This window comes from Mirounga angustirostris, unplaced genomic scaffold, assembly GCF_029215605.1.
Source record: "Mirounga angustirostris isolate CCGP_5_RB_7025 unplaced genomic scaffold, mMirAng1.0.hap1 SCAF_8, whole genome shotgun sequence".
In the NCBI taxonomy this organism is placed as follows: Eukaryota; Metazoa; Chordata; class Mammalia; order Carnivora; family Phocidae; genus Mirounga; species Mirounga angustirostris.
In genome coordinates, this window is record NW_026991716.1 from 15582096 (window position 1) to 15602548 (window position 20453).

The 20453-nt window shown below is 39.4% G+C and overlaps 1 protein-coding gene across 7 annotated transcripts in view; it reads right to left on the reverse strand.

The window, feature by feature from the left end:
• Positions 1–20453, reverse strand: part of HIVEP1 (HIVEP zinc finger 1) — a 142127-nt gene that overhangs the window by 39089 nt on the left and 82585 nt on the right. The window lies entirely within an intron of this gene.

Consider the following 20453-nt stretch of genomic DNA (forward strand, 5'->3'; position numbering starts at 1 on the left):
CAATATTGATATTCTTGTGAGAAATATAATGATTTTTAGAACAAACATACCTCAGATGATCATGAGATATTAGCTGATAGAAGCATGAAGAATTGCTAATATGGCAATTTTACCAATGAACAAAAACTTCATGAAAGTAAAAAAAATCTATTTGTGGTTCTTCAACAACACAATTTAAAAGTCATAATGTTGTAATGGACTTTAGTTTAAAAAGAAAATCACCATTTTAACTGAGCAAAATATTCAATAGCTAGGTTTCTTTTTCATTAATGGCAGGAAGGTGACTAGAGCTAATTGTGGGACAGAAGGGATGAAACCACCTTCATTTCTGGTTGTGTTGGAAGTAAATCCGTATTTCAATGGCATCAACCACCCACAATCTCTGCCAACTATTTTATTTTTGAGTAGTGACTACTTGCGATAATTTCATTTGTTTCCATTTGCTGGATCCTTGGGCACACAGACAAAAATTATTCAAGCTCGTATTATTTATTTGTATAAAAGTCAAATACTCTAATTCCTGATTATTTTCAAATAGCTGTTGCAATGTATGTATCTGAAATTCGTATTAGACCAAAATGTCTCCACCATAATAACCACTTTATATTAACTGAAGATAAAATTTACATAGGATAAAAAATATCCTAGTCATCTTGCAATTATCAGTTTATGTGCTGTCACAGATTAACTTAATGAAAAAATATATTACTAACATGCTAACAAATCAGAAGAGCAATAAAAGGGAGGGGTGCCTTGTGACTAAGATATTTGAGCTAAGAAAATAGGGGGAAAAAAGTATCAGGTCTGTTGATAAGAAATGATGTTGAGCAAATCGTTTTTATCCTTTGATCCTTTTATCCTTTGATCCACTCATTTATACGATGTTTCCCACTGGTTCCCCAGGATGAACGTAATGAAGCTAATGATGTACTCTCTGCCTCTTATTAGCCATGCCAAGCAAACACGTGGAAATGAAAAATCGTAACTCGTCATCTGGGGTGAGTGGTTTCTCCCACTGTTTCGAGAAAGCATGGAGGTGGGTTATAAGAAAGGTGAATGCCACCAGGCTGTCAAAACACATATAAAAAGAGAGAAGAGAAACTGCTGAAGGAGCAGTTCAAACTGTCAGAACATTCAGAAACACAAGAGATTTCTAAAAAATCTGCCCATGCCAAACCCCATCTAAGACCTATGTAGCCAGAGGCTTGGTTGGTAGATGGGTTTATTTTGTTATGTTTTACATAGGTTTTGGAATAAGCTTTTATTTTTAGATAAAGTTATTTGTAAAAAAAATGCAACAATGTTTGGCACTCCAAAGGAAAATGCGAAAATTCAACGCACAGGCAAAACACCCAGAAATACCACACCAAGTTTTAAAGGGATTCTATACACGATCCTACGTATGTCTTAAACAGAAAGAGTAAAATTTAACTTTGTACTTAAAATGAAGCTGAAGTGAAAATAAAGGAAAAACTACACTTTAATCCATATTTCTTTATAGAGACACTACATTCCTAAAAAATTCCTCTGAAGACTTTGAAAAACATATTTTAAACAGATTTTCTGAACTACAAGTTTCAATTTTAGATGAAGACCAACTCTCTCTCTTTTGTCAAAGTGTATAACATTTACATTCTATTTGCATAGTTGTTTACTCTTGGTTTCTCTAGTTGAGTTCTAACACTTGGTGCTAAATACATCGATTCTTTTTTTTTAAAGATTTTATTTATTTATTTGACAGAGAGAGACACGGCGAAGAGGGAACACAAGCAGGGCGGGGTGGGAGAGGGAGAAGCAGGCTTCCCGCTGAGCAGGGAGCCCCATGCGGGGCTCAATCCCAGGACCCCAGGTTCATGACCTGAGCCGAAGGCAGACGCTTAACGACTGAGCCACCCAGGCACCCCTTGATTCTTTCTTTTAAAACTGCATGCTCCTTTGCTATCTGGCAGTGATGATAAAGTGGAAAAGCCTGGAGCCAGCCTGACTGCTGACCTCCCTTCGGTGGAGAGTATGTTCCTAACAGTCTTTTTCTGAGTTGTGGTCACTCTTCTAAGATTTTGTCAGGTCTCCTTTAACAGGGTTCCCTCTCCTTGTTGAAGGGATGAAGCCCATTCCATCCCGGGTGGGGATGACTCTGCATGTTGGATCAGTCTCTAAATCTAAGGACTTTGTTGTCATTGTTGTTGTGAAGGGAAAGGATGGTGGGGGGATCTGTCTAGAGAGGGAGGGTACCAGGCCCATCTGAGATGAACACCGCACTACCGTTCTAGAGCTGGAATTCAAACAAGTTGCATGCCTCACTACTGACTGTTGCCTTCCCCGCTTTGGTTCTCAAGATTTGGGGTAGGAGCGCACAGAGTGGACAGCTAGGCCATCTGGCCAGGAATTACAGATAGAAGCCTCCTTGTGGGAACCAATGCGTGGAGCAGAACGAAGCGGCAGAACCTTGGGTCTTCAAGAATGAAGCACCCAGGGTAGTTTTTTCATTGTGATTAATCTCAAATCAATCCAGCGGCGAGTGACAGTTGTTATTTTCTCCTGCCCCCCCAATCTACAGCAGAGAGCACCATCATCAGTGTGGCTACGGCCACAACGTCTGGTATACAGTTACTGTGGGCCACCGAGTTAAGAGGATGCACAGACCAGAATGCCTCAAGGCAGAAGTACAGTTGGGGCAGAGGGTGGGAAGGGTAAAAAAAGCTTTTACCAGCAGCACATGTGCTTTGCAATAACTTTAAAGGCAATTTGTTATTATGGTAGACTAAGCTGAGAACTGGAGGATCTGAGAGAAAGACCATGGGACAAGTGGTGGAAGGCAACGGAAGGACAGTGCCTTGAGGACATGCCCACTCTCCACCGGCCAGCACACAGGCCCACCTTCTGCCCCAAGTGTGGACTCTGCTTCACAGTTGCTACCATATGGTTCCAGGGCTGCCGGTGTTTTACTAACACTGGGCCTGGAAATGCTTGCTGCACACGACCCTCTCTCCTTACGCAGTGATAACACAGAGTCCGGGTGGGAAAGGGTGGGAAAGGCTCAAAAATGGAGTCAACCAACTGCTGTAACTCGTGTCCTGGTCGGTGTGCTCCTGGAAATGGCTGACAATCGGGCAAAAGCCCCGAGGCCTCACCAGCTCGGATATCCAAACAGGAATTCATTAACACAGATGAATCATGCTGAGGGGACAGACCAAAACTGGCAGCGTTGCCATTGTTGGAAGCTTGATCTGACGGGCTTCGTTAAAAACCAGTTCTCCATCAGGTAGGTGGTTGGAACAGCCTAGAAGATCACAAAGGCCACTTGACCGGGGACAGGTGAACGGTTAGAGAAATAGTTCCCAAGTTCTCTGTAGCTAAGGCACCAGCACCGTGTTTCCCAAGGCACAAGCCTGATAACCATCAGGGCTCCTATATTTTTTGAAGAACACCAAGGAGTGTAGAACAGCACCATCAGCTGGTTTCCAGGATTCCTTCTAGAGAATAACAGAATGAAAACAAACACATCTCCTGGCTCCAGAGAGCATCTGCCTTGCCAGTTAAATATGGCAAAAAATATTCCTAAGGCTGACAGTAGGTATTAGGAACTACAACCTAACAGTATGTTTAAAATCCTGCCTTGGTTGAAGGTGAATCTCTTTTTTCAGATTTACTCAGAGAAACATCAGTGTGAAAAACTTCAGGGTCTTCGGAGTCTTGGGGACACAAGGACGACTTGTGCTCTAACAACAGAGAGCATGTTGTAGCAGGGAGTAAGGAGACCGGGGACACAGAGACCATGTGGAAGGCCTTTCAGGAGTTCATGCAAGGGTGAAAATGCTACCTTGAACTCAGGTAGTGACAGTGGGCCTCTCAGCTGATCCAAAGCAAGAAATCCTAAGAGGTTTGCCAAAGATTCTGCTGAGTTTCCCATCTTTATCTAGGAGGCCTGAGCTAGTTTGTGAGAGGGGAAAAAAAAAAAAAGCAACTCACTCTCTGTCCCACCAAATCTCAAACTCAATATACATGTGTAGAATTGTAAAGTGTAGCTGCAAATCCAGGACTAGAAATTTTCAACAGAGAAATGGTTAGGCTAATTACAGCAGAGGCACTTAACATAACATTACACATCCATTTAAAATAATTACAAAGATTACATAGCAATACGAAAAGTATGATCTATTAAATATAGATGCATACTCTTTTCTTTCCCTAGAGAGAAGTCTGGGCTAGAGGCACAGATTTGGGAGTACACAGAGAGAGCTGTTTTTGTAAAAGGACATAAAGGATAAGCCAGAGAGAATATACGGTAGGCAGAGAAGTCTGACTCAGCACCTTGGGTAATCCCTCTATTTAGGGTGAAGTAGAAATGAAAGGAAACAAGGGGTAATAAGAAAGATAAAACAAAACATGTGACAGTGAAGGGCCCGGGAAGTCAGGGTTTAGAGACTCCAAGAAGGAAGATGTGGCCAATAGTGTATTTTTAAATCTTCCATTCTGAGAAGTAACAATAAACAGGAGGGTGCGGGGTTTGGTGGTCACTGGGATCAGGAGGACATTGTTATGGTTAAAAACCATTTCACAAGAGGGTAAGGAGGGAGGGAGGGAGGAAGGGAGGGCCTGCAAACACAGAACACCTTCTGAGAATTAGCTGTGAAGGGAAGGAGAGAGGCAGGGTGTCAGTATGAGCGGAAGAAAAGGACATGGAAGGTTCTTTTGGGATAAGGGAGCACTGGGTGTGGTCATAAACAGGAAGGAAAAGTCAGCACGGAGAGACTGAAAATGTAAGACATAACAAACACATTAATAGGAGATAAACAACTGTACCAGAGGTACACAGGGCACACCTTGTGTCCTTGGGCTTCGCTTTACTGCACTTCGCAGATAGTGCCTTTTTTTTCTTTTTTGACAAACTGAAGGTTTATGGCAACCCTGCATCAAGGAAGTCGATCAGTGCCATTTTTCCCGCAGCATTTTGCACTTCACGTTTCCGTGTCCCATTTCAGTCATTCTTGCAGTATTCCAAACTGTTTTGTTATTGTGGTATGTATTATGGTAGAGTTTTGATCAGTGACTATCACTCATGGAGAGCACAGAAGGCGGCTAGCATTTCTTAGCAATACAGTATTTTTTAAGTATATCTTTAAGTTTTTTTTAGGCATAATGCTACTGCACGCTTACTAGACTACAGGAGAGCGTAAACATCGCTTTTATACGTGCTGGGAAACCAAAACATTCACTTGACTCACTTTACTGAGATACTCGCTTTACTGCGATGGTCTGGACCCAAACCTGAACTACCCGTGAGGAGTGTCTGTAATCGGGAGGCTACTGCGTAGATGTGGGAACGACGACTTTTACTTAGCAAGCAACAGAAGCCTCATTCAGTTCATCTCCACGTTCTTCCCCTCCCTCGGGTAATTCAAACATGTAACTTGGCTAAAGAGATGGCATGGCCATCTGGCTCGGTCTACCTTTTTGACCTCCCTTCATAACATTTCCCCCGTAGTCACTATGTTTCAGCCACACGAGTGAACTTTCTGATCTTCCACCAGGCCCGTCTCCTTCCTGCCCCTGGGAATTTGTACTTGCCGGCTCCTGAAAAGCCCTCCCTACTCTCAACTCTTTTAAGCGACTGGACCATTTTCAACCTTTAGAGCCTAACTCTAGGCTGTTCCTGTCCACCCTACCTAAGTAGTTACCCCCTACTGCCCACCCAGCCCGTTCGTTCATTTCCTTCCTAATCTAAATCACAATCTAAAGTGCCCTACTTATCTATTTACATATTGTTTTTCTCTACCTTTTGATCAGAATACAAATCTATAAGACACTTTCTTTATTATCCATCTCTACGTATCCAGCCCTTAATAGGTTATCAAAGAAATATTTGCTAGTGAAAAAATTCTTCAAGTAAGAGAAAATAAGGGATGGATTTAATATCAGGTGACCTACTGATATAATTCATCACATCAGGAAGACTAACTTAGAAATTCACATGACCATTCTCAATAAGGGTGAATGATATTTAATAAAATTCAACATCCATTCCTTATTTTAAAAAATAAAGCTAGATGAGTCTGCTTCAAGATGTAGACACTTGAAAAGAATGTTGTTCCCACCATAATAACATAAAAAAGCTAGAGGTATCACAAAAATCACAACTTTTCTTGAGCCTATCAGAACTTGAGGTCACAGAGCAACCAAAGCCTGAGCTCCATGCAGGGATGCATGAAATGGCTCACCTGGGGCCAAGCAGGGAAGGACATGTGGAGGAAGACATGAAAGCTATTCAAACAAGCAAGAAAATATCATCTAAAACTATAACAAACTGTTAAGGGCTGAGCATGGGCTGGATTGGCCTGGCCTTAGACCCAGGGGAGTCCACACTCACTCCCAGGCTCTCTCCCGTGAGCCTCCAGCAGGTACTCACCCAGAGGGCGGGGTGGGAGACCAGAGAGAGGAGGTGCAGCTCCTGGAAAATGCACAGAGCCCAAGGCCCTCAGAGCTTCTCTCATGTGGAACAAAAACCTTAAACTTCAAGCTGCTGGGCAAAGAGCAGCAGATGCGTCACCCACGTAAACCCCACTGCGGCTTGGGCAAGGATAGAAGAAGAAACCCTTTCTCCCAGGGTAAGTAGGAAGCTGTCTTGGGACCAAAATCCCATACTAATAAAACGAGAGGTCTGCTACCATGAGAGATGGTCAGGAAGCACAGGAACTGTCTAAGACTGAGGCTGGAGCAGGACAGGCGAGCAATCCTCACCAGCCCCCGCTACCAGCCTGGCAATGAGGAAGGAGCAGCAGCAGTCCACCTGCTGGGACAGGTAAAAAGGTGGAGACCGCCACTCCCACGACGACACAGGCAGCTGAAGCTGAGCATGGAGCACCAAACTGAGAAAAAACCATCCAGACCCCCAGCCCCTCTATAAGCACAAGGAAATGGCAGGTCATCACTAGAATAATTGGAGGCCGGGGTGGCACATGGAAGATATACACAGCAACACCAAAATCTAAACCCAGCCCAACTCCTGAACAAACTGCTTCAACTCCCCACCCGATCACCTGAGAGAAGAAAAACATGCCCATTTCCAACCACTAAAAACCACTGATCTCAGTAACTACTGTCATATACATGCAATACCCAAAATTCAGTATGATGCAGACACTAATGACCCACTGTCAAGAGACAAAACAATCAGAAGAACCAGACTGAGGGATGATTCAGATCCCAGAACTCTCAGGGAATTAAAAGAACTCTAATCAATATGTGCATTCACAAATGGGAATTTAAACACACACAGAGAGAAGGTCAAATGAAAATGCTAGAAATAAAAGACAAAATAATAGAGACAGGCAAAGCCTTTTACAGACTCATTAGTAGACCTGACAAAACTAAGGAAGATAGGCCAATAAAAATTAACCAAACAGAAATACAAAGAAGAAAAATGGCATGGAAACTAAATAGGACAGAACAAGAACAGTGCATTCAAGACCCATAGGACAATATCAAATGATCTAATGTATAACTGGAATCACAAAAGGAAAAGAAAGAATACTGTAGTAGAAATAAGTGAAGAAATAATAGCAAGTATTTTTCAAAAATAAACCATAGATCCAAAAAGCTTAGACAACCCCAACTGGATGAGTAAGAGTAAGAATAAAGAAAGATGAGGGGTGCCTGGGTGGCTCACTCGTTCAGCGTCTGCCTTTGGCTCAGGTCATGATCCCAGGGTCCTGGGATCGAGCCCCGCATCGGGCTTCCTGCTCCGTGGGAAGCCTGCTTCTCCCTCTCCTACTCCCCCTGCTTGTGTTCCCTCTCTTGCTGTGTCTCTCTCTGTCAAATAAATAAATAAAATCTTAAAAAAAAAAAATGAGAGAAAAACAAGAAATAAAAGAAAAAGAAAGAAAAAAGGAAAAAACACCTAGAGCAATCATATTCAGTGTGCTGAAAACCAAAGATAAAGACAAAATCTTGAAGGTACCCAGAAGTTAGAAAAATGTATTACACACAGAGAATCAAAGATAAAAATTAAAGCAGACTTCTCAACAGAAACTATACAGTGACATTTTCACACTACTGAAAGAAAAAATAAATGGCCAACCCAGAATTCTCCATCAAAAGATAACAATTTTCAAAAATGAAGGCAAAACAAAGACTTTAACAGAAAAACAAAAGCTGAGAGCATTCATTGCCAGCTGGCCTATACTGAAATGTTAAAACCTTAATCTGGATCTACATATATAAAGAACTCTGAAAATGCTAACAATAAAAGAACGTCTGAAGAAGAATTTTTAAAATTCCATCACTGTAAAATATAATGCAGTGTGACCCTGCATTTTCCAATATGGTAGCGTGCTTGGCAAAATAATGGCTCTGCAAAATGTCCACAGCCCAATCCCTGGAACTGGAGACTTTGTTCCTTTACATATGCAAAGGGGACTTTGTAGACGTGGTAAGATTATGGACATTCAAATGGGGAGAGTATCCTGGATGATCACAGGACCTCTTCAAATTTAACTGACAGAAGAAGATGTGTGTGAGATAGAGAAAAAGAGAGAGAGGGGGAGAGATCTCAAGTGTGACAAACCTGACCAGCTACTGCTGGCTATGGAAATGGAGGAAGGGAGCCAAGATCCAAGGAACAAGGTGGACATTAGAAGCTGGGAAGGCCAGCAAGGACAGGAGGAATTCAGACCCACAGACACAGGAGTTTCATTCTGCCAAAATCTGAATGAGCAAAAGACAGATTCTCCCCTACAGACTCCAGAAAGAAACACAGCCCTGCTAACACCTTGATTATAGCCCAGTGAGACCATGTCAGGTTTCTGCCCTACAAAACTGTTAAGTATTTTTTAAACTGCTAAGTTCATAGCAATTTGTTATGCAGTCATAGGTAGCCACTGGGCACATGTGACCTTAAATTTAAAAATGGTCTGCTGCTCAAAAAGGTTAAAAGGACCTACAAAGTATGTTCTCTGACCACAACAAAATTACATGAGAAATAAATAGTAGAAAGATATCTGGAAAACCCCCAAATATTTGGAAATTAAACAACATATTTCTAAATAGCCTAGGGGTCAGAGAGGAAGTCACAGAGAAATCAGAAAAATCAAAACAAAACTTTAGAGAAATAGGAAAATTCAATAAAGAATATTTACCATGCCCACAATACACAACACTCAAAATCAAACACTAGAGAAATCTCTCTTGAACAATAGGACAATGAGGGGATTTTTGCCATAATCACTGATTTTTAATCAGTTCTCTAGGTGATCTAGCTAATGCAACAGCAATAAAAAGAAATGAGATATAAATAATGGTAAGGAAGAAAGTAGCCTTATTTACTGATAATATAATGTTTTCCTAGAGAACCTATGAGAAATAACCAGAAATCTAGTATATCTAAAAAGAGCTCAGGAAGGTAGATATCTCCCAAAAACATAACAATATCAATCTTGTCACTTGTACCAAAAATAACTAGTTAGAAAATATAATGGCAAGAATATTCTATTTGTAACAGCAACAAAAATAGAAAAATGCCTAGAAATAAATTTGGCACAAAGTATTCAAAACATACCCCAAAATTAAACAGTTTTCTGACAGGATTAAAAAAAGACTTACAAAACAAAGAAACACACCATGCTCCTGGAAAGAATATCAATTCAGTTCTTTTCAAATTTCTAAACTTTATACAATTTCAAACAATAAAAAAAAAATTGCTCTTTTTTTTTTTAATGTCACATGACTCTAATCTTCATTTGGGAGAATATTCTAAATCAGATAATAAAATTCTAAAAAAGAATGATATAAGGACACCAACATGGAGAGGCATTAAATGATTAAATAATATTTTCTCAAAATCAGATTAATGTTTAGTTAAATGGAAAGCCCATACAAAGATTCCATCGTATATATGCATTTAGTATACAAAAAAGTGGCATATTTCAAAATCCTGGGTAAAGGATGATACAGTTTTTAAATACGCAGGTTTCACACATGGAACCAAAAAGGAAAGTATATCTTGAACAAACACCACATTCCACACTAAGTTCATTAATTCAATGTAAGAAACAGAACCACAGAAAGAAGTGATTTCTGGAAGAACTCTGAGTGTATATAAAAGACTCTTTGGGGAGCTTGGGTGGCTCAGTCGGTTGAGTGTCGTACTCTTGATTTCAGCTCACTTCATGATCTCAGGGTCATGGGATCAAGCCCAGCATCGGGCTCCATCGACACTCAGCATGGAGTCTGCTTGTTCCTTTCCCTCCTTCCACTTCCACACTCTCTCTCTCTCTCTCTCTCTCAAATAAATAAATAAAATCTTAAAAATAAGAAAACTCTCTTTTATGTATGAAAAAAGCAAAGGACAAAAAGAAAAATATTGCAACATATAAGGCAGACAACGGGTTGATACTCTAAATATATAAAGAACTTTTATAGTAATGGGGAATTAAGTAATTAATTCAAATGATACTCCTCTGAGGATAACAGAATAGCTAAACAAATTATAAATATTATCAGACTGAAGGTGCTGAAACAGCACGGAGATAGTGAATAGTGGGCCGCAACAGCTAGGGGAGGATCAAAGTCCAAAAAGGTGAATTCAGCATTTGGGCTCCTTTTGCTCAGGGAAAATTTGTCCAGCTAAATGGCTGAGCAGCTCTTCTGACAATCTAAAAGAGCTAAGGGTATAAATGACAGAATCCAGAGCATGCCATCCATGGAGTCCCTATGGAAATCTACCTGTTCCATTTGAGAGACTGAAGGGCTTTATTCTAGAAATAAGAGAGAACTGGATGTAGACCAAGCAAGCTTCAAATGAATAGCAACTCACTTCCAGTGACCAGAAAAATCAAAGACCCCAAAACTGGATTAAGTTGTTATTGGATTGTTAGCTCTCCTAAGAGCCTCGTAGAAGCAATCAAAATCTTCTCTGGAGAAAGATGTCAACTTAGGCTCCAAACCCATTTCACTAATTTTTAAAACAGAATGTCTAACTATTCAAAGACAACCAGGTGCCTAAGAAAAGAATGAAAGTATCACTATCACAAAGAGATTGATGAGGGTCCAATATATTGGAATTGATATGCAGAGACTTTAAAATCAAAGTACTAATGCTGTTCATATTGAAAGCATATTGAAAATTCCAGAGGAAAATGGGAAAGTATAAAAAGAGAGCGAGTGTGTTTGAAAAGCCAAATATAAACGACAGAACTGGAAAAATACGAGCAAATTTAGATGTATGGATTTAAGCTTAGATTACTACAGGGAACTGGGAGAAGAGTCAAGAGAAACAACAGGGAATAGAGTACTGGAGACAAAAGGTGGCAAAATGGAGACATTCTAAACGAAGGATGAGTCGAAAAGACTGGAACTGGAATCTCGGAAGGTGAGGACATAAATAACTGGGCCCTTCTGAATGAAACCCAGGACTCTACAAATTCAAGAGTGCCATGGAACACAAACAAGATAAATACAGAGAAATCACACCTATTCACCTCTCTGTGAAACTGCAAGGCAGAGACGAAGCCCAAAATCTTAAAAGTCTCGGGAAAATACATTAAAATGAAGACAGATCAACCTTCCAACGAGCAATAATTAGACTCACAAGTGACAATCTCAATAGCAGCAACGTGCTCGAGGAGATAAACTGCCAAGCTAGAAGACTCTAGTTTTATACTAAGCAAAAGCATTTTTCCAAGAATGAAAACGAAAGAGACATTTTCTAATAAATGATAGTTGAAGTAATTTGTCACAACAGACCTGCGCTAATGGAAAACTAAAGACTATTCTTGAAGTAAAATAAAATCATCCTGGATGGGAAACTGGAGATGTAAGACAAAGAGGGAAAAGTGCGATTAATATGTGGCTAAAGCAAAATGAGCAGCAACTGTGTGAAAAATAAGAAGGCATTGGAATCCGAATACACGATAATGAGAGCACTGAGTCCAAAGCAGCGGAAGTGGGCTAGCCCCTGTGAGGAAGAACAAGCCCCATGGTGGGAAGTTCCAGAAGTCTGGCATCAGCAGGGGCACAAAACCAAGTTCTGAGAGTGCCACCGAGCCTCGTTAAGGGCCACCTTGAGCAGAAGACCGGGGCAGCTGTTGGAGCATTCAGTGAAATGTGAGTGGAGTTCTACCAATCAAAGTGGGTTCAAAGGCCTTGTTAATATTCCTAATGGAAGAATACACTGGAAAGCCATCAGAGGTCAGCAGCATGCCTGAACAATAACCTCTGCCCTGACAAAAAAAGCAAGAATAGAATGCTAAGTGGAATCTGAGGTCCACTCCCATCCCAACTAAGACCCCGAATCATCGGGCTAAAGGTTTAAACAATGCAAGAGACAACATTACTAAACTTTTATAATATTATAGAGAGGCAACAACATACATTAAAAACTCTTCAAAAGACAAAGAAATAGAATTATAGGGGAGGGTCGGAATTCATTAGCAGGCTATGACGTAGCAAAAAGTCAGGAAAGAGAAACACATAGGTTTTAACACACAAAGAAAATGTCATAAAATACAGACATACTAACTTATAAATCTTGGTTAAAAGGAAACCTTCATGCATAAAGTTTCAAAACTAATTTAAAAACATTGGAGGGTGAAATAGGTGAATGCGGATTAAAAGGACACTTACCGTGATGAGCACTGAGTCATGTATACAATTGTGGAATCACTATATTATACACTGGAACTAACATAACACTGCATGTTAATTATATTGGAATAAAAAAAAAAAACACTATGGGATTGGAGTATAAAGACGGCACAGGAGACCCTTACTATCTGTCACCTAAAGTTCCACATTTTTAAATTCATCATGCACAAATATATTCTCATAAACATGTAATAAAATACTCAACCCCAAACCAGTTCAACTAACAAATTAAGAACCTAACAGATAATTGCTTATTTAAAGGTATCTGAAAATAATATAGATCAAAATCTAGCAGATATGGGCAAAATAGGTACTTAAATATTTGTGTAATTAACCACTCAACGGCAAATGAATGCTGTAGGACATTTTTATACATAAGAGATAATTCGCTAAGCAGTTAATACATGATTTTGGAGAAATAATTAAGATGGTAGGAATATAGAAAAAAGAAAATAAAAACAAAAATAAAGTTAGACATAAATCAAATTTAAAAAAAACATTTTTTGTTTTTTTATTTTATTTTTTTATTTGACACAGAGAGAGAGAGAGAGCGTGCATACAAGCAGGGGGAGCAGCAGAAGGAGAGGGAGAAGCAGGCTCTCCGCTGAGCGGGGAGCCCGATGCGGGGCTCCATCCCAGGACCCTGAGATCATGACCTGAGCCGAAGGCAGATGCTTAACCGACTGAGGCAACCAGGTGCCCCTAAAAATTTTTTTAAAGTAGAGTAATACTTACCTTTGAAAATTTTAATTAAATATAAAAATCAGTGTAATCAATAATAAAGCTCTTAGGTTTTGAAAAAGGGTATGATAAAAAAAAAACAGAAAAAGCATTCAAAATTATAAGAAGAGAATATTATATTCCATCTTATGATATTTGGAAACTTGAATAACATACAGAATGTAACAAGTTATAAATCAAGTTGATCCAACAAGGTGAAAACTTGAACAGACCTCTCACTGAGGAAGAATATAAGACCTGCATATGGTCCTCTCCTTCCACGCACTCAAACTTCCAAGTAACCTTTCCAGGTGATTAAATATAAAGAAAGCTACCCAATATAATCAATAGAATCCTGTCAGATCAACATAATTAATATTTTAGGCCAATCTCAGCATGCAGGGCATGGACATTTGTGCACCTGTTTAAGATCACAAACTGGCCTAGACTCTTCGTACTCTCCCACTCCGTCCACTCAGTTAACAGAGGGAAGCCTGGCTTTAAGTCCTGGTCCTACCCATCACCGGCTCCGCGACCTCAGACATGTACTATTACCGTGTAGGTAACGGGACTGCACAGGGCTGCGAGGATTATTTGGGTAACGCATGTAGGAAGCACAGTGTGATGCTTGAAACCTCGACTTCCGTTCTAATACCACCATTGCTACTGTTGATGGTAATGATAATGTTATTATTATATCATCAACATCCTATTATTATATTATTTCATCATGGATTGCAATTATATCACTAGAACAAAATGGCTCAACCAGTATTACAATATTTATTTCCTATAATACTGAGTAGCTGGAATTAACTCCAGTATTTTATTTTAGCTCCAGTGAAACCAAATTTTTAACACACTTCCAATAAAAATATCATAAACATATATTTTATTTGATGTAATAAGTTTATAAAAGAGCCAACATTATTCTAACATTCTATTTTATTAGAATATAAAATAAAAACTGTTATTTTAAATAGGCTGAACACTATCAGAATAGAGTATTAACATAAAAATAAAATAATACTTAATCTCTTTTAGAAATATGTCCTGGGCGCCTGGGTGGCTCAGTCGTTAAGCGCCTGCCTTCGGCTCAGGTCATGATCCCAGGGTCCTGGGATCGAGCCCCGCATCGGGCTCCCTGCTCTGCGGGAAGCCTGCTTCTCCCTCTCCCACTCCCCCTGCTTGTGTTCCTGCTCTCGCTATGTCTCTGTCAAATAAATAAATAAAATCTTTAAAAAAAAAAAAAAAGAAATATGTCCTTAAGAAATGACAAGGTAATGACACTGGGTGACAAGTTTATTTTTCTGCAAAAAGTTTCAGCTGCTAAAATGCTCTATCTTATTCAAAAGGAAGACAACGAGACTGTTGTTCCACATACACTTCCCTGTTTAATCCCTTCCTTGCTTAATTACTTAAGGAGATTTTGAACAACTTTTTGTTCTTTTGGAAAAAATGTAATCCTAAAAATTTGTTATAGCAAGCTATATTTTTGTTTCAAAGAAAACATCCCCAGTGGCCTCTGCCTTTGTTAGCTTCTTCATGGATAGATAATCTAATGTAGAATCCTTCTGTCAATTTCATGGCAATGTTCATAGTATATTTGTTTTGAAAGTCTCTAAATCATCTGGACATCAAAGTTTTGCTTTGCTGACTGCCATTTCTCCTCTGGGGGATTATGTAGGATCAGAAGAACTTTTCAGGTGTGTATACTTTTTTGGTCACTGATTTCATTGCATTATGGTCAGCTTGAAGACAGACTTGGTATTATTTCAGTCCTCTTAAATTTACTGATAAATTGTTTCATGGCCTCAGTTATGGCCTATCTTGGAGAATCTTATATGCATAGTGGAGAACATGTGTGTTCTACTCTTGTAGGGTGGAATATTCTATAGATGTCTGTCAGGTCCAGCAGGTTAATCGGGCTGTTCCAGTCATCTATTGACTTGCTGACCTTCTGCCTGGCTGTCCTGTCCATTATGGAAAGTGGGGTACTGAAGTCTCCAACCACACTGACGAATTGTCTACTTGATCCTTCATTTCTGTCAGTTCTGCTTCATGTGTTTTGGGGTGCTACTGTTAGGTAGATATGTGTTTTTAACTTGTTATGTCTTCCTGACGGATTCACTCTTTTATCTTTAGAAAATACCTGTTTATACACACACACACACACAACACACACACGTATTTATTTTAAAGATTTATTTATTTATTTGGAGAGGGGAAGGGGCAGAGGAAGAGGAGCGAGAATCTCAAGCAGACTCCCTGCTGAGTGTGGAGCCCAATGCAGGGCTTGATCTCACAACCCTGAGATCATGACCTGAGCCGAAATCATGACTCAGATGCTTAAACTGACTGAGCCACCCAGGCGCCCCACCCCTATTTATATTTTAAGTCTCTTTGTCTAATATTAATACAACTACTTGGCTTTTTTATGTTGGTTGTTTACATATTTCTTTCCCTAGCCTTTTATTTTCAATTTAGTTGCGTCTTTGAATCTAGTACATCTCAGTGTAGGCAGCATATAGTTGGATCTTGTTTTTTTAACCAGTCCGACCATCTCTGCCTTTTGATGGGATTATTTAATCAATTCCCATGTAACGTTATTATTGCCATTGCTGGGCTCATATCTGCTATTTTGCATTCTGTTTTCTACATAGCTTATACCTTTCTTGTTCCTCCACTTCTCCTTTCTTCTATATTAAGTGAATATTTCCTAGCATAACATTTTAATTTCTTCAATGATTTTTTCACTACTTTTTTTGAGTTATTTTCTTTGTAGTGCTCTCGGGCTTACCTTACGTTCTAACTTATCAGCATCTACTTCAGATTTATACCAACTTAATTCCAGTACCGTATGAAAATGTTATGCCTCTATAGCTCTGTTCTCTTTCCCCCTTTTTGTCATATTATTGTTATACAACATCACATTCACAAATAGTCCACTCCAACAAAATACTGCTCTAATTATTACTTTACATAACTTATGTCTTTCAAGATGCCACTAAAAAAGGAAACCGAGTATATAGTTACAGATTTGTTATAGTAACCTTATTTACGATTTTGATAAGTACTTTTCCTTACTTCTAAAGAACACTCATCCTCTCTGGCTATGTTATAGCTAGGTTATCGAAGAAGGTAGAAAAGTAACAACTGAGATGAGGCGTGATGAAATAAGTATATTTTCTATTTTTATAAGTTGTTCTAATGTGTAATGATATGGCCTGTGCAAAAATAGTGAGCTGGAGAAGCGTAAGATAAAAAATCTCAGTGTTGCTAACAAGAGCTGACACTGAAAATAAAACCAAATATCTGGATGTACTTTTGCAGGTTTAAGAAGGTCACCTGGTAGAAGGCTGATTCAGCCTTCCACTCAAATAATAAGTTTACAAGACAGTCAGATTTCCCAGCCTTGAAGGTCATTCAGGTTGGTATCCTTCTGGTTCCCCTTCACAAGAAAGAGTCCAAAAACCCTGTGATTTTTCTAAGAAAATTCTACACTAAGGACTGGGGCCCATGTCGCTCTAGGTCTTACTCTTTCTATGGTTGAATCCACAAGAAAAATACAGCAAGGTGATAAATTCTCTGAGGAATATGTGCTTAAAACCGTCCTATTAAATAGTTAAGAATTTTGTAAGCTACACAACCATCGGTAGCTTGGAATCGGCCATGGTAGGAGTATTTTCACCAAACTGCAAATGCCGTCAACTGTTGCCTCCTTTCCTCCAGGGACCAGCACGTGACTGACCCTGAGTTTAAACAAGAAAAAAGAAAAAAAAGTTTAAATTGAGGCTAATGCTATTACCAAGACAAGAAAGTATGAAATCTATTTGATAACCATTTCTACCACAAAGGCTCTTGGGGTTGTAGTGTTGAACCTTCAGAAGTCTGAAATCCTCAAGTTTTCATTCAGAACATCATATCCTCCCACCAGGTTAACTAATGTGTAATTATATTGCCAAAGTATACCAAGAATGGGTTTAGTCATACTGCTTAGATAAAGTCACGAGAAAGGATTCCTTTGCAGTAGCTGTCCATAGTCCCTTAGGGTTAGAGGAAAGCTTTTGTTTTTGTTAGGGAGATATACATAAATGAGTTCTGTACATCACTGCAGATATATACAATTAAATTATACAGATAACTTAATATAATAAAAAATTATTTCAGATAATACCATCTAGGTTATAGCAGGAGAAATAAAAAATATCTACGTAGCCATACTCAAAAAAAAAAAAGAAGAAGAAATTAATAGTACATGTTGTCTAAAAGTCCTGCCTGTAATGTGAAGGAAGCCATTCTTCTCTCTCTCATCCACCTACCCACCCATCTTCATTTATTCAGCGAATATCTGCCAAATGCCTACTGTATGCACTGGGAACTGGAGCCAGGTGTGGGGGGTGAGGGGAGACAGTGGGCAAAACTGAACTGGAGGAATCACAGGAGACCAACTGGTGAGGCTGGGTGAGCAGACGAGGGGCGCGGCTTAGTGAGGTGAGGTCTCGCGGGCGCCATGGTTTGGAGTACGGTCTTCATGCCAAGAGCCACAGAAAGCCAAGGAGGGGTTTTGTTAAACAGTTTCTAATAGATGATAGGCCTGCAGAAATCAACACACCCACAGCAACAGCCCCCTTCCCTGCTCCCGTGTGGGGAGTGTGCCGCACTCCCCACACAACCTGTTGTGCAGTCTGCTCGAATCTGCTTCCCCACTTCAACGTCAGCCTCTGCGCAGACGTCACCACCTACATTTGTTCTCATGTCAACGTTCTTCAGCCCTCTTCATACCTTCCCTCACTCATCCACAGAATCTCATTTGTGGCTTCCAAATCTTTTCTTGAAGGAAGGAGTTCATTCTTTGCTTGGTGCTCAGGACAAAACTCTAAGTTATTATCCTTCAAAATTTGAAATTCTTCTCAGATGCAGCCCAGCCCAATAAAACACACTCTGAATCGTGAAACTGACAAAAGAATATCGTATCTGGGTGAAATGATACTTTGTGATTTCCAAAACTGTTCGTGTTTTAATTTTTAAATTTATTTTCCAGAGTTTCTCCCAGTTGTTTAATCCATTTTCAGGGACGCCTGGGTGGCTCAGTCAGTTAAGTGTCTGCCTTTGGCTCAGGTCATGATCCCAGGGTCCTGGGATCGAGTCCCGCATCGGGCTCCCTGCTCCGCGGGGAGCCTGCTTCTCCCTCTGCCTCTGTCTCTCTCTCTGTCTCTCATGAATAAATAAATAAAATCTTTAAAAAAAAAAATCCATTTTCAATTGATTCTGCCTCCCCTCACTTTTATTTTCTATTCTTCCTTCCTTGGAATTATATGTCTCACTTTCATGCCACACGTCTAGTGCCTTCTCTCATCTGTGGAAAGAGAGAAGAACAAGTCTCTCTGTAGGCAAGAGATACCTGAGCTCACTTCCCTTTTGTTCCCTTTGCCCCACACAGAGATCACAGCAGCCAAGTGGAGAAATGCCTAACTAAATCAAGAGTAACACACACTATTCTTTTAAGTCACCCTGAAACATTATTTACATAGAAAATACGGAGGCGTATGTATGAGGCCAGTTACCCAAGAAGCAAAGACAGTAAGCTGAACATAACCTGTTTTTGTCCTCTTATCATTCTCTGATGAATTCCCAAGTGAACCAACAGAAAAAGATCCATTCCTTCGTTTTTCACAGTTCTTAGGGATGCTGTCCTCAAAGCAGCTCAAATCCACACATCACCATCTGAACCACTTCACCTCTCTTACCACAAAATGAAGCAGGGGACGTAAGTACATACTCTGTAGACTCTCAAACAAACATATTTCAAACATTTTAATCTCCCTGAAATCAGGATTCATCTTCTAGTCAATTATAAGAGCACTGTGTCATGATTTAATGGGCAGTGACTTTCCCTTTCTAAATGGTGCATGAAATCATTGTGCATCTCACAATCAACAGCATCTTGAAGTCAATGGAATATGCAATAAAAGTGCAAAAGAATGCAAGCCTGTGATATCCTATGAATCCTATAAAATAAAAATCTTAACTACCTAAGTCTCAGATTTAATGAATGATTCCTCAACAGATAGTAATCAGCAACAGAATTTTCTAACAGTAAAATATTAAGGATTTTGCCTCTTGCATTTTATGGGAAACAAAGTGTTAATTTTTCTGTTTTTTTTTTTAAAAAAGAGATTTATTTATTTATTTGAGAGAGAGAGAGAGAGAGCAAGTGCAGGAGGGGCAGAGGGAGAGGGGGAGAGAATCCCAAGCAGAGCCCACGCTGAGCGCGGAGCCTGACCAGCAGCTTGACGCAGCCTTGATCTCATGATGCTGAGATCACAACCTGAGCAGAAATCAAGAGTTGGTTACCTAACCGACGCGCCACCCAGGCACCCCTAGTTTTTTTCTTTTTTTTTGCATTTAAACACCACGAGTACAGAATATTTAAAGACATTTATTTTACACTAATGTACTAAAAAATGTTTTATGTTATTTATCATTGTGCAAATCATCTTCTATATGGCTGGCACTCTATCTGAAAGGCAATCATCTCTTAGGATTTGGTATTTTTAAATCTCAAAATATTGACAGGATTGACATATGATACCTTTAAGTCATACACATTGAACAAATAATTAAAACAATACTAATCTTCCTATAATTCAAGTTAGCATCCTCCATTATACTCAGAGAATACTTCATGAAACCTTAACGTTTAAATCTAAAATTCCAAGAAATAAATCATTAAAAGAAGATGACTTTTTCCCTTAAAAAAACCCCAGAAAATCTGTTGCTATCTTCCCAAGGGAAATTTGTTAGGCACTGCTGCCAGTCTACATAAAACCTCATGAATTTTGATTTTATCAATTCAGATTTCACGATAATTTGGGCAAGAGCAGTAAAGTTAAAAGTTATCCTTTTAGGGGTCAGACTTTATCTTTCCTACCTATTTCCCAGGGCTACAAAGAATGGCTGACGCATAATACAAATTTATTGAATAAAAGAATGAACTAACAACCTTACAAGAAAAACATGAGTTTTTTAGGGCATTTATTAAGAAGAAAGCAGAATTTATAGATGTTTTTATTTAAAATAAACACCCATTG